Source organism: Phallusia mammillata, chromosome 4, assembly GCF_965637545.1.
Source record: "Phallusia mammillata chromosome 4, kaPhaMamm4.hap1.1, whole genome shotgun sequence".
NCBI lineage: Eukaryota > Metazoa > Chordata > Ascidiacea > Phlebobranchia > Ascidiidae > Phallusia > Phallusia mammillata.
Window position 1 is genome coordinate 29606069 of NC_137255.1, and position 13140 is coordinate 29619208.

Here is a 13140-nt window from a genome sequence, read left to right on the forward strand (position 1 = left end):
TCAAAATTTTGTCTCTCCGATTCCGGTTTAAACCGGTTTGGAGGTTCGGTAGGAGGCAGAAACCGGTCAAAACCAGTTTGGAACTGGAATATTCCGGCGAAAAGTCACCGAAAACCGGATTTTTCTCCAATTTTTTGAGCCCCGAAAATCGAAAAAACGGAAAGGCTACAGCCTTAGGTTTTTTTCAAAAATCAGGTCAAAATTTTGTCTCTCCGATTCCGGTTTAAACCGGTTTGGAGGTTCGGTAGCAGGCAGAAACCGGTCAAAACCAGTTTGAAACTGGAATATTCCGGCGAAAAGCCACCGAAAACCGGATTTTTCTCCAATTTTTTGAGCCCCGAAAATCGAAAAAACGGAAAGGCTATAGCCTTAGGGTTTTTCAAAAATCGGGTCAAAATTTGGTCTCTCCGATTCCGGTTTGAACCGGTTTGGAGGTTCGGTAGGAGGCAGAAACCGGTCAAAACCAGTTTGGAACTGGAATATTCCGGCGAAAAGGCACCTAAAACTGGATTTTTCTTCAATTTTTTGAGCCCCGAAAATCGAAAAAACGGAAAGGCCTTAGGTTTTTTTCAAAAATCAGGTCAAAATTTTGTCTCTCCGATTCCGGTTTAAACCGGTTTGGAGGTTCGGTAGGAGGCAGAAACCGGTCAAAACCAGTTTGGAACTGGAATATTCCGGCGAAAAGTCACCGAAAACCGGATTTTTCTTCAATTTTTTGAGCCCCGAAAATCGAAAAAACGGAAAGGCTGTAGCCTTAGGGTTTTTCAAAAATCGGGTCAAAATTTTGTCTCTCCGATTCCGGTTTGAACCGGTTTGGAGGTTCGGTAGGAGGCAGAAACCGGTCAAAACCAGTTTGGAACTGGAATATTCCGGCGAAAAGTCACCGAAAACCGGATTTTTCTTCAATTTTTTGAGCCCCGAAAATCGAAAAAACGGAAAGGCTACAGCCTTAGGTTTTTTTCAAAAATCGGGTCAAAATTTTGTCTCTCCGATTCCGGTTTAAACCGGTTTGGAGGTTCGGTAGGAGGCAGAAACCGGTCAAAACCAGTTTGGAACTGGAATATTCCGGCGAAAAGTCACCGAAAACCGGATTTTTCTTCAATTTTTTTAGCCCCGAAAATCGAAAAAACGGAAAGGCTATAGCCTTAGGTTGTTTTTCAAAAATCGGGTCAAAATTTTGTCTCTCCGATTCCGGTTTAAACCGGTTTGGAGGTTCGGTAGGAGGCAGAATCCGGTCAAAACCAGTTTGGAACTGGAATATTCCGGCGAAAAGTCACCGAAAACCGGATTTTTCTTCAATTTTTTGAGCCCCGAAAATCGAAAAAACGGAAAGGCTGTAGCCTTAGGGTTTTTCAAAAATCGGGTCAAAATTTTGTCTCTCCGATTCCGGTTTAAACCGGTTTGGAGGTTCGGTAGGAGGCAGAAACCGGTCAAAACCAGTTTGGAACTGGAATATTCCGGCGAAAAGTCACCGAAAACCGGATTTTTCTTCAATTTTTTTAGCCCCGAAAATCGAAAAAACGGAAAGGCAATAGCCTTAGGTTGTTTTTCAAAAATCGGGTCAAAATTTTGTCTCTCCGATTCCGGTTTAAACCGGTTTGGAGGTTCGGTAGGAGGCAGAAACCGGTCAAAACCAGTTTGAAACTGGAATATTCCGGCGAAAAGCTACCGAAAACCGGATTTTTCTTCAATTTTTGAGCCCCGAAAATCGAAAAAACGGAAAGGCAATAGCCTTAGGGTTTTTCAAAAATCGGGTCAAAATTTTGTCTCTCCGATTCCGGTTTAAACCGGTTTGGAGGTTCGGTAGGAGGCAGAAACCGGTCAAAACCAGTTTGGAACTGGAATATTCCGGCGAAAAGTCACCGAAAACCGGATTTTTCTTCAATTTTTTTAGCCCCGAAAATCGAAAAAACGGAAAGGCAATAGCCTTAGGTTGTTTTTCAAAAATCGGGTCAAAATTTTGTCTCTCCGATTCCGGTTTAAACCGGTTTGGAGGTTCGGTAGCAGGCAGAAACCGGTCAAAACCAGTTTGGAACTGGAATATTCCGGCGAAAAGCCACCGAAAACTGGATTTTTCTGCAATTTTTTGAGCCCCGAAAATCGAAAAAACGGAAAGGCTATAGCCTTAGGTTTTTTTCAAAAATCAGGTCAAAATTTGGTCTCTCCGATTCCGGTTTAAACCGGTTTGGAGGTTCGGTAGGAGGCAGAAACCGGTCAAAACCAGTTTGAAACTGGAATATTCCGGCGAAAAGCTACCGAAAACCGGATTTTTCTTCAATTTTTGAGCCCCGAAAATCGAAAAAACGGAAAGGCTGTAGCCTTAGGTTGTTTTTCAAAAATCGGGTCAAAATTTTGTCTCTCCGATTCCGGTTTAAACCGGTTTGGAGGTTCGGTAGCAGGCAGAAACCGGTCAAAACCAGTTTGGAACTGGAATATTCCGGCGAAAAGCCACCGAAAACCGGATTTTTCTCCAATTTTTTGAGCCCCGAAAATCGAAAAAACGGAAAGGCTACAGCCTTAGGTTTTTTTCAAAAATCAGGTCAAAATTTGGTCTCTCCGATTCCGGTTTAAACCGGTTTGGAGGTTCGGTAGGAGGCAGAAACCGGTCAAAACCAGTTTGGAACTGGAATATTCCGGCGAAAAGCCACCTAAAACTGGATTTTTCTTCAATTTTTTGAGCCCCGAAAATCGAAAAAACGGAAAGGCTATAGCCTTAGGGTTTTTCAAAAATCGGGTCAAAATTTTGTCTCTCCGATTCCGGTTTAAACCGGTTTGGAGGTTCGGTAGGAGGCAGAAACCGGTCAAAACCAGTTTGGAACTGGAATATTCCGGCGAAAAGCCACCGAAAACCGGATTTTTCTTCAATTTTTTTAGCCCCGAAAATCGAAAAAACGGAAAGGCAATAGCCTTAGGTTGTTTTTCAAAAATCGGGTCAAAATTTTGTCTCTCCGATTCCGGTTTAAACCGGTTTGGAGGTTCGGTAGGAGGCAGAAACCGGTCAAAACCAGTTTGGAACTGGAATATTCCGGCGAAAAGCCACCGAAAACCGGATTTTTCTCCAATTTTTTGAGCCCCGAAAATCGAAAAAACGGAAAGGCAATAGCCTTAGGTTGTTTTTCAAAAATCGGGTCAAAATTTTGTCTCTCCGATTCCGGTTTAAACCGGTTTGGAGGTTCGGTAGCAGGCAGAAACCGGTCAAAACCAGTTTGAAACTGGAATATTCCGGCGAAAAGCCACCTAAAACTGGATTTTTCTCCAATTTTTTGAGCCCCGAAAATCGAAAAAACGGAAAGGCTATAGCCTTAGGTTTTTTTCAAAAATCGGGTCAAAATTTTGTCTCTCCGATTCCGGTTTGAACCGGTTTGGAGGTTCGGTAGCAGGCAGAAACCGGTCAAAACCAGTTTGAAACTGGAATATTCCGGCGAAAAGCCACCTAAAACTGGATTTTTCTTCAATTTTTTGAGCCCCGAAAATCGAAAAAACGGAAAGGCAATAGCCTTAGGTTTTTTTCAAAAATCGGGTCAAAATTTTATCTCTCCGATTCCGGTTTAAACCGGTTTGGAGGTTCGGTAGCAGGCAGAAACCGGTCAAAACCAGTTTGGAACTGGAATATTCCGGCGAAAAGCTACCGAAAACCGGATTTTTCTTCAATTTTTGAGCCCCGAAAATCGAAAAAACGGAAAGGCTATAGCCTTAGGGTTTTTCAAAAATCGGGTCAAAATTTTGTCTCTCCGATTCCGGTTTAAACCGGTTTGGAGGTTCGGTAGGAGGCAGAAACCGGTCAAAACCAGTTTGGAACTGGAATATTCCGGCGAAAAGTCACCGAAAACCGGATTTTTCTCCAATTTTTTGAGCCCCGAAAATCGAAAAAACGGAAAGGCTACAGCCTTAGGTTTTTTTCAAAAATCAGGTCAAAATTTTGTCTCTCCGATTCCGGTTTAAACCGGTTTGGAGGTTCGGTAGCAGGCAGAAACCGGTCAAAACCAGTTTGAAACTGGAATATTCCGGCGAAAGGCCACCGAAAACCGGATTTTTCTCCAATTTTTTGAGCCCCGAAAATCGAAAAAACGGAAAGGCTATAGCCTTAGGGTTTTTCAAAAATCGGGTCAAAATTTTGTATCTCCGATTCCGGTTTGAACCGGTTTGGAGGTTCGGTAGGAGGCAGAAACCGGTCAAAACCAGTTTGGAACTGGAATATTCCGGCGAAAAGGCACCTAAAACTGGATTTTTCTTCAATTTTTTGAGCCCCGAAAATCGAAAAAACGGAAAGGCCTTAGGTTTTTTTCAAAAATCAGGTCAAAATTTTGTCTCTCCGATTCCGGTTTAAACCGGTTTGGAGGTTCGGTAGCAGGCAGAAACCGGTCAAAACCAGTTTGGAACTGGAATATTCCGGCGAAAAGCCACCTAAAACTGGATTTTTCTTCAATTTTTTGAGCCCCGAAAATCGAAAAAACGGAAAGGCAATAGCCTTAGGTTTTTTTCAAAAATCGGGTCAAAATTTTGTCTCTCCGATTCCGGTTTAAACCGGTTTGGAGGTTCGGTAGGAGGCAGAAACCGGTCAAAACCAGTTTGGAACTGGAATATTCCGGCGAAAAGCCACCGAAAACCGGATTTTTCTCCAATTTTTTGAGCCCCGAAAATCGAAAAAACGGAAAGGCTATAGCCTTAGGTTTTTTTCAAAAATCAGGTCAAAATTTTGTCTCTCCGATTCCGGTTTAAACCGGTTTGGAGGTTCGGTAGGAGGCAGAAACCGGTCAAAACCAGTTTGGAACTGGAATATTCCGGCGAAAAGCCACCTAAAACTGGATTTTTCTTCAATTTTTTGAGCTCCGAAAATCGAAAAAACGGAAAGGCTATAGCCTTAGGGTTTTTCAAAAATCGGGTCAAAATTTTGTCTCTCCGATTCCGGTTTAAACCGGTTTGGAGGTTCGGTAGCAGGCAGAAACCGGTCAAAACCAGTTTGAAACTGGAATATTCCGGCGAAAAGCTACCGAAAACCGGATTTTTCTTCAATTTTTGAGCCCCGAAAATCGAAAAAACGGAAAGGCTGTAGCCTTAGGGTTTTTCAAAAATCGGGTCAAAATTTTGTCTCTCCGATTCCGGTTTAAACCGGTTTGGAGGTTCGGTAGCAGGCAGAAACCGGTCAAAACCAGTTTGAAACTGGAATATTCCGGCGAAAAGCCACCTAAAACTGGATTTTTCTCCAATTTTTTGAGCCCCGAAAATCGAAAAAACGGAAAGGCAATAGCCTTAGGTTTTTTCAAAAATCGGGTCAAAATTTTGTCTCTCCGATTCCGGTTTGAACCGGTTTGGAGGTTCGGTAGGAGGCAGAAACCGGTCAAAACCAGTTTGAAACTGGAATATTCCGGCGAAAAGCTACCGAAAACCGGATTTTTCTTCAATTTTTGAGCCCCGAAAATCGAAAAAACGGAAAGGCTGTAGCCTTAGGTTGTTTTTCAAAAATCGGGTCAAAATTTTGTCTCTCCGATTCCGGCTTAAACCGGTTTGGAGGTTCGGTAGGAGGCAGAAACCGGTCAAAACCAGTTTGGAACTGGAATATTCCGGCGAAAAGTCACCGAAAACCGGATTTTTCTCCAATTTTTTGAGCCCCGAAAATCGAAAAAACGGAAAGGCAATAGCCTTAGGTTTTTTTCAAAAATCGGGTCAAAATTTTGTCTCTCCGATTCCGGTTTAAACCGGTTTGGAGGTTCGGTAGGAGGCAGAAACCGGTCAAAACCAGTTTGGAACTGGAATATTCCGGCGAAAAGCCACCGAAAACCGGATTTTTCTCCAATTTTTTGAGCCCCGAAAATCGAAAAAACGGAAAGGCTATAGCCTTAGGTTTTTTTCAAAAATCAGGTCAAAATTTTGTCTCTCCGATTCCGGTTTAAACCGGTTTGGAGGTTCGGTAGGAGGCAGAAACCGGTCAAAACCAGTTTGGAACTGGAATATTCCGGCGAAAAGCCACCTAAAACTGGATTTTTCTTCAATTTTTTGAGCTCCGAAAATCGAAAAAACGGAAAGGCTATAGCCTTAGGGTTTTTCAAAAATCGGGTCAAAATTTTGTCTCTCCGATTCCGGTTTAAACCGGTTTGGAGGTTCGGTAGCAGGCAGAAACCGGTCAAAACCAGTTTGAAACTGGAATATTCCGGCGAAAAGCTACCGAAAACCGGATTTTTCTTCAATTTTTGAGCCCCGAAAATCGAAAAAACGGAAAGGCTGTAGCCTTAGGGTTTTTCAAAAATCGGGTCAAAATTTTGTCTCTCCGATTCCGGTTTAAACCGGTTTGGAGGTTCGGTAGCAGGCAGAAACCGGTCAAAACCAGTTTGAAACTGGAATATTCCGGCGAAAAGCCACCTAAAACTGGATTTTTCTCCAATTTTTTGAGCCCCGAAAATCGAAAAAACGGAAAGGCAATAGCCTTAGGTTTTTTCAAAAATCGGGTCAAAATTTTGTCTCTCCGATTCCGGTTTGAACCGGTTTGGAGGTTCGGTAGGAGGCAGAAACCGGTCAAAACCAGTTTGAAACTGGAATATTCCGGCGAAAAGCTACCGAAAACCGGATTTTTCTTCAATTTTTGAGCCCCGAAAATCGAAAAAACGGAAAGGCTGTAGCCTTAGGTTGTTTTTCAAAAATCGGGTCAAAATTTTGTCTCTCCGATTCCGGCTTAAACCGGTTTGGAGGTTCGGTAGGAGGCAGAAACCGGTCAAAACCAGTTTGGAACTGGAATATTCCGGCGAAAAGTCACCGAAAACCGGATTTTTCTCCAATTTTTTGAGCCCCGAAAATCGAAAAAACGGAAAGGCTATAGCCTTAGGGTTTTTCAAAAATCGGGTCAAAATTTTGTCTCTCCGATTCCGGTTTAAACCGGTTTGGAGGTTCGGTAGCAGGCAGAAACCGGTCAAAACCAGTTTGAAACTGGAATATTCCGGCGAAAAGCCACCTAAAACTGGATTTTTCTCCAATTTTTTGAGCCCCGAAAATAGAAAAAACGGAAAGGCAATAGCCTTAGGTTTTTTTCAAAAATCGGGTCAAAATTTTGTCTCTCCGATTCCGGTTTGAACCGGTTTGGAGGTTCGGTAGCAGGCAGAAACCGGTCAAAACCAGTTTGAAACTGGAATATTCCGGCGAAAAGTCACCGAAAACTGGATTTTTCTTCAATTTTTTGAGCCCCGAAAATCGAAAAAACGGAAAGGCAATAGCCTTAGGTTTTTTTCAAAAATCGGGTCAAAATTTTGTCTCTCCGATTCCGGTTTAAACCGGTTTGGAGGTTCGGTAGCAGGCAGAAACCGTTCAAAACCAGTTTGGAACTGGAATATTCCGGCGAAAAGTCACCGAAAACCGGATTTTTCTCCAATTTTTTGAGCCCCGAAAATCGAAAAAACGGAAAGGCTATAGCCTTAGGGTTTTTCAAAAATCGGGTCAAAATTTTGTCTCTCCGATTCCGGTTTAAACCGGTTTGGAGGTTCGGTAGCAGGCAGAAACCGGTCAAAACCAGTTTGAAACTGGAATATTCCGGCGAAAAGCCACCTAAAACTGGATTTTTCTCCAATTTTTTGAGCCCCGAAAATAGAAAAAACGGAAAGGCAATAGCCTTAGGTTTTTTTCAAAAATCGGGTCAAAATTTTGTCTCTCCGATTCCGGTTTGAACCGGTTTGGAGGTTCGGTAGCAGGCAGAAACCGGTCAAAACCAGTTTGAAACTGGAATATTCCGGCGAAAAGCCACCTAAAACTGGATTTTTCTTCAATTTTTTGAGCCCCGAAAATCGAAAAAACGGAAAGGCAATAGCCTTAGGTTTTTTTCAAAAATCGGGTCAAAATTTTGTCTCTCCGATTCCGGTTTAAACCGGTTTGGAGGTTCGGTAGCAGGCAGAAACCGTTCAAAACCAGTTTGGAACTGGAATATTCCGGCGAAAAGCTACCGAAAACCGGATTTTTCTTCAATTTTTGAGCCCCGAAAATCGAAAAAACGGAAAGGCAATAGCCTTAGGGTTTTTCAAAAATCGGGTCAAAAATTTGTCTCTCCGATTCCGGTTTAAACCGGTTTGGAGGTTCGGTAGGAGGCAGAAACCGGTCAAAACCAGTTTGGAACTGGAATATTCCGGCGAAAAGTCACCGAAAACCGGATTTTTCTCCAATTTTTTTAGCCCCGAAAATCGAAAAAACGGAAAGGCTGTAGCCTTAGGGTTTTTTCAAAAATCAGGTCAAAATTTTGTCTCTCCGATTCCGGTTTAAACCGGTTTGGAGGTTCGGTAGGAGGCAGAAACCGGTCAAAACCAGTTTGGAACTGGAATATTCCGGCGAAAAGCCACCGAAAACCGGATTTTTCTCCAATTTTTTCAGCCCCGAAAATCGAAAAAACGGAAAGGCTATAGCCTTAGGTTTTTTTCAAAAATCGGGTCAAAATTTTGTCTCTCCGATTCCGGTTTGAACCGGTTTGGAGGTTCGGTAGCAGGCAGAAACCGGTCAAAACCAGTTTGAAACTGGAATATTCCGGCGAAAAGCCACCTAAAACTGGATTTTTCTTCAATTTTTTGAGCCCCGAAAATCGAAAAAACGGAAAGGCAATAGCCTTAGGTTTTTTTCAAAAATCGGGTCAAAATTTTATCTCTCCGATTCCGGTTTAAACCGGTTTGGAGGTTCGGTATCAGGCAGAAACCGGTCAAAACCAGTTTGGAACTGGAATATTCCGGCGAAAAGCTACCGAAAACCGGATTTTTCTTCAATTTTTGAGCCCCGAAAATCGAAAAAACGGAAAGGCTATAGCCTTAGGGTTTTTCAAAAATCGGGTCAAAATTTTGTCTCTCCGATTCCGGTTTAAACCGGTTTGGAGGTTCGGTAGGAGGCAGAAACCGGTCAAAACCAGTTTGGAACTGGAATATTCCGGCGAAAAGTCACCGAAATCCGGATTTTTCTCAAATTTTTTGAGCCCCGAAAATCGAAAAAACGGAAAGGCTACAGCCTTAGGTTTTTTTCAAAAATCAGGTCAAAATTTTGTCTCTCCGATTCCGGTTTAAACCGGTTTGGAGGTTCGGTAGCAGGCAGAAACCGGTCAAAACCAGTTTGAAACTGGAATATTCCGGCGAAAGGCCACCGAAAACCGGATTTTTCTCCAATTTTTTGAGCCCCGAAAATCGAAAAAACGGAAAGGCTATAGCCTTAGGGTTTTTCAAAAATCGGGTCAAAATTTTGTATCTCCGATTCCGGTTTGAACCGGTTTGGAGGTTCGGTAGGAGGCAGAAACCGGTCAAAACCAGTTTGGAACTGGAATATTCCGGCGAAAAGGCACCTAAAACTGGATTTTTCTTCAATTTTTTGAGCCCCGAAAATCGAAAAAACGGAAAGGCCTTAGGTTTTTTTCAAAAATCAGGTCAAAATTTTGTCTCTCCGATTCCGGTTTAAACCGGTTTGGAGGTTCGGTAGGAGGCAGAAACCGGTCAAAACCAGTTTGGAACTGGAATATTCCGGCGAAAAGCCACCTAAAACTGGATTTTTCTTCAATTTTTTGAGCCCCGAAAATCGAAAAAACGGAAAGGCAATAGCCTTAGGTTTTTTTCAAAAATCGGGTCAAAATTTTGTCTCTCCGATTCCGGTTTAAACCGGTTTGGAGGTTCGGTAGGAGGCAGAAACCGGTCAAAACCAGTTTGGAACTGGAATATTCCGGCGAAAAGCCACCGAAAACCGGATTTTTCTCCAATTTTTTGAGCCCCGAAAATCGAAAAAACGGAAAGGCTATAGCCTTAGGTTTTTTTCAAAAATCAGGTCAAAATTTTGTCTCTCCGATTCCGGTTTAAACCGGTTTGGAGGTTCGGTAGGAGGCAGAAACCGGTCAAAACCAGTTTGGAACTGGAATATTCCGGCGAAAAGCCACCTAAAACTGGATTTTTCTTCAATTTTTTGAGCTCCGAAAATCGAAAAAACGGAAAGGCTATAGCCTTAGGGTTTTTCAAAAATCGGGTCAAAATTTTGTCTCTCCGATTCCGGTTTAAACCGGTTTGGAGGTTCGGTAGCAGGCAGAAACCGGTCAAAACCAGTTTGAAACTGGAATATTCCGGCGAAAAGCTACCGAAAACCGGATTTTTCTTCAATTTTTGAGCCCCGAAAATCGAAAAAACGGAAAGGCTATAGCCTTAGGGTTTTTCAAAAATCGGGTCAAAATTTTGTCTCTCCGATTCCGGTTTAAACCGGTTTGGAGGTTCGGTAGCAGGCAGAAACCGGTCAAAACCAGTTTGAAACTGGAATATTCCGGCGAAAAGCTACCGAAAACCGGATTTTTCTTCAATTTTTGAGCCCCGAAAATCGAAAAAACGGAAAGGCTGTAGCCTTAGGGTTTTTCAAAAATCGGGTCAAAATTTTGTCTCTCCGATTCCGGTTTAAACCGGTTTGGAGGTTCGGTAGCAGGCAGAAACCGGTCAAAACCAGTTTGAAACTGGAATATTCCGGCGAAAAGCCACCTAAAACTGGATTTTTCTCCAATTTTTTGAGCCCCGAAAATCGAAAAAACGGAAAGGCAATAGCCTTAGGTTTTTTCAAAAATCGAGTCAAAATTTTGTCTCTCCGATTCCGGTTTGAACCGGTTTGGAGGTTCGGTAGGAGGCAGAAACCGGTCAAAACCAGTTTGAAACTGGAATATTCCGGCGAAAAGCTACCGAAAACCGGATTTTTCTTCAATTTTTGAGCCCCGAAAATCGAAAAAACGGAAAGGCTGTAGCCTTAGGGTTTTTCAAAAATCGGGTCAAAATTTTGTCTCTCCGATTCCGGTTTAAACCGGTTTGGAGGTTCGGTAGCAGGCAGAAACCGGTCAAAACCAGTTTGAAACTGGAATATTCCGGCGAAAAGCCACCTAAAACTGGATTTTTCTCCAATTTTTTGAGCCCCGAAAATAGAAAAAACGGAAAGGCAATAGCCTTAGGTTTTTTTCAAAAATCGGGTCAAAATTTTGTCTCTCCGATTCCGGTTTGAACCGGTTTGGAGGTTCGGTAGCAGGCAGAAACCGGTCAAAACCAGTTTGAAACTGGAATATTCCGGCGAAAAGCCACCTAAAACTGGATTTTTCTTCAATTTTTTGAGCCCCGAAAATCGAAAAAACGGAAAGGCAATAGCCTTAGGTTTTTTTCAAAAATCGGGTCAAAATTTTGTCTCTCCGATTCCGGTTTAAACCGGTTTGGAGGTTCGGTAGCAGGCAGAAACCGTTCAAAACCAGTTTGGAACTGGAATATTCCGGCGAAAAGCTACCGAAAACCGGATTTTTCTTCAATTTTTGAGCCCCGAAAATCGAAAAAACGGAAAGGCAATAGCCTTAGGGTTTTTCAAAAATCGGGTCAAAAATTTGTCTCTCCGATTCCGGTTTAAACCGGTTTGGAGGTTCGGTAGGAGGCAGAAACCGGTCAAAACCAGTTTGGAACTGGAATATTCCGGCGAAAAGTCACCGAAAACCGGATTTTTCTCAAATTTTTTTAGCCCCGAAAATCGAAAAAACGGAAAGGCTGTAGCCTTAGGGTTTTTTCAAAAATCAGGTCAAAATTTTGTCTCTCCGATTCCGGTTTAAACCGGTTTGGAGGTTCGGTAGGAGGCAGAAACCGGTCAAAACCAGTTTGGAACTGGAATATTCCGGCGAAAAGCCACCGAAAACCGGATTTTTCTCCAATTTTTTGAGCCCCGAAAATCGAAAAAACGGAAAGGCTATAGCCTTAGGTTTTTTTCAAAAATCGGGTCAAAATTTTGTCTCTCCGATTCCGGTTTGAACCGGTTTGGAGGTTCGGTAGCAGGCAGAAACCGGTCAAAACCAGTTTGAAACTGGAATATTCCGGCGAAAAGCCACCTAAAACTGGATTTTTCTTCAATTTTTTGAGCCCCGAAAATCGAAAAAACGGAAAGGCAATAGCCTTAGGTTTTTTTCAAAAATCGGGTCAAAATTTTATCTCTCCGATTCCGGTTTAAACCGGTTTGGAGGTTCGGTATCAGGCAGAAACCGGTCAAAACCAGTTTGGAACTGGAATATTCCGGCGAAAAGCTACCGAAAACCGGATTTTTCTTCAATTTTTGAGCCCCGAAAATCGAAAAAACGGAAAGGCTATAGCCTTAGGGTTTTTCAAAAATCGGGTCAAAATTTTGTCTCTCCGATTCCGGTTTAAACCGGTTTGGAGGTTCGGTAGGAGGCAGAAACCGGTCAAAACCAGTTTGGAACTGGAATATTCCGGCGAAAAGTCACCGAAATCCGGATTTTTCTCAAATTTTTTGAGCCCCGAAAATCGAAAAAACGGAAAGGCTACAGCCTTAGGTTTTTTTCAAAAATCAGGTCAAAATTTTGTCTCTCCGATTCCGGTTTAAACCGGTTTGGAGGTTCGGTAGCAGGCAGAAACCGGTCAAAACCAGTTTGAAACTGGAATATTCCGGCGAAAGGCCACCGAAAACCGGATTTTTCTCCAATTTTTTGAGCCCCGAAAATCGAAAAAACGGAAAGGCTATAGCCTTAGGGTTTTTCAAAAATCGGGTCAAAATTTTGTATCTCCGATTCCGGTTTGAACCGGTTTGGAGGTTCGGTAGGAGGCAGAAACCGGTCAAAACCAGTTTGGAACTGGAATATTCCGGCGAAAAGGCACCTAAAACTGGATTTTTCTTCAATTTTTTGAGCCCCGAAAATCGAAAAAACGGAAAGGCCTTAGGTTTTTTTCAAAAATCAGGTCAAAATTTTGTCTCTCCGATTCCGGTTTAAACCGGTTTGGAGGTTCGGTAGGAGGCAGAAACCGGTCAAAACCAGTTTGGAACTGGAATATTCCGGCGAAAAGCCACCTAAAACTGGATTTTTCTTCAATTTTTTGAGCCCCGAAAATCGAAAAAACGGAAAGGCAATAGCCTTAGGTTTTTTTCAAAAATCGGGTCAAAATTTTGTCTCTCCGATTCCGGTTTAAACCGGTTTGGAGGTTCGGTAGGAGGCAGAAACCGGTCAAAACCAGTTTGGAACTGGAATATTCCGGCGAAAAGCCACCGAAAACCGGATTTTTCTCCAATTTTTTGAGCCCCGAAAATCGAAAAAACGGAAAGGCTATAGCCTTAGGTTTTTTTCAAAAATCAGGTCAAAATTTTGTCTCTCCGATTCCGGTTTAAACCGGTTTGGAGGTTCGGTAGGAGGCAGAAACC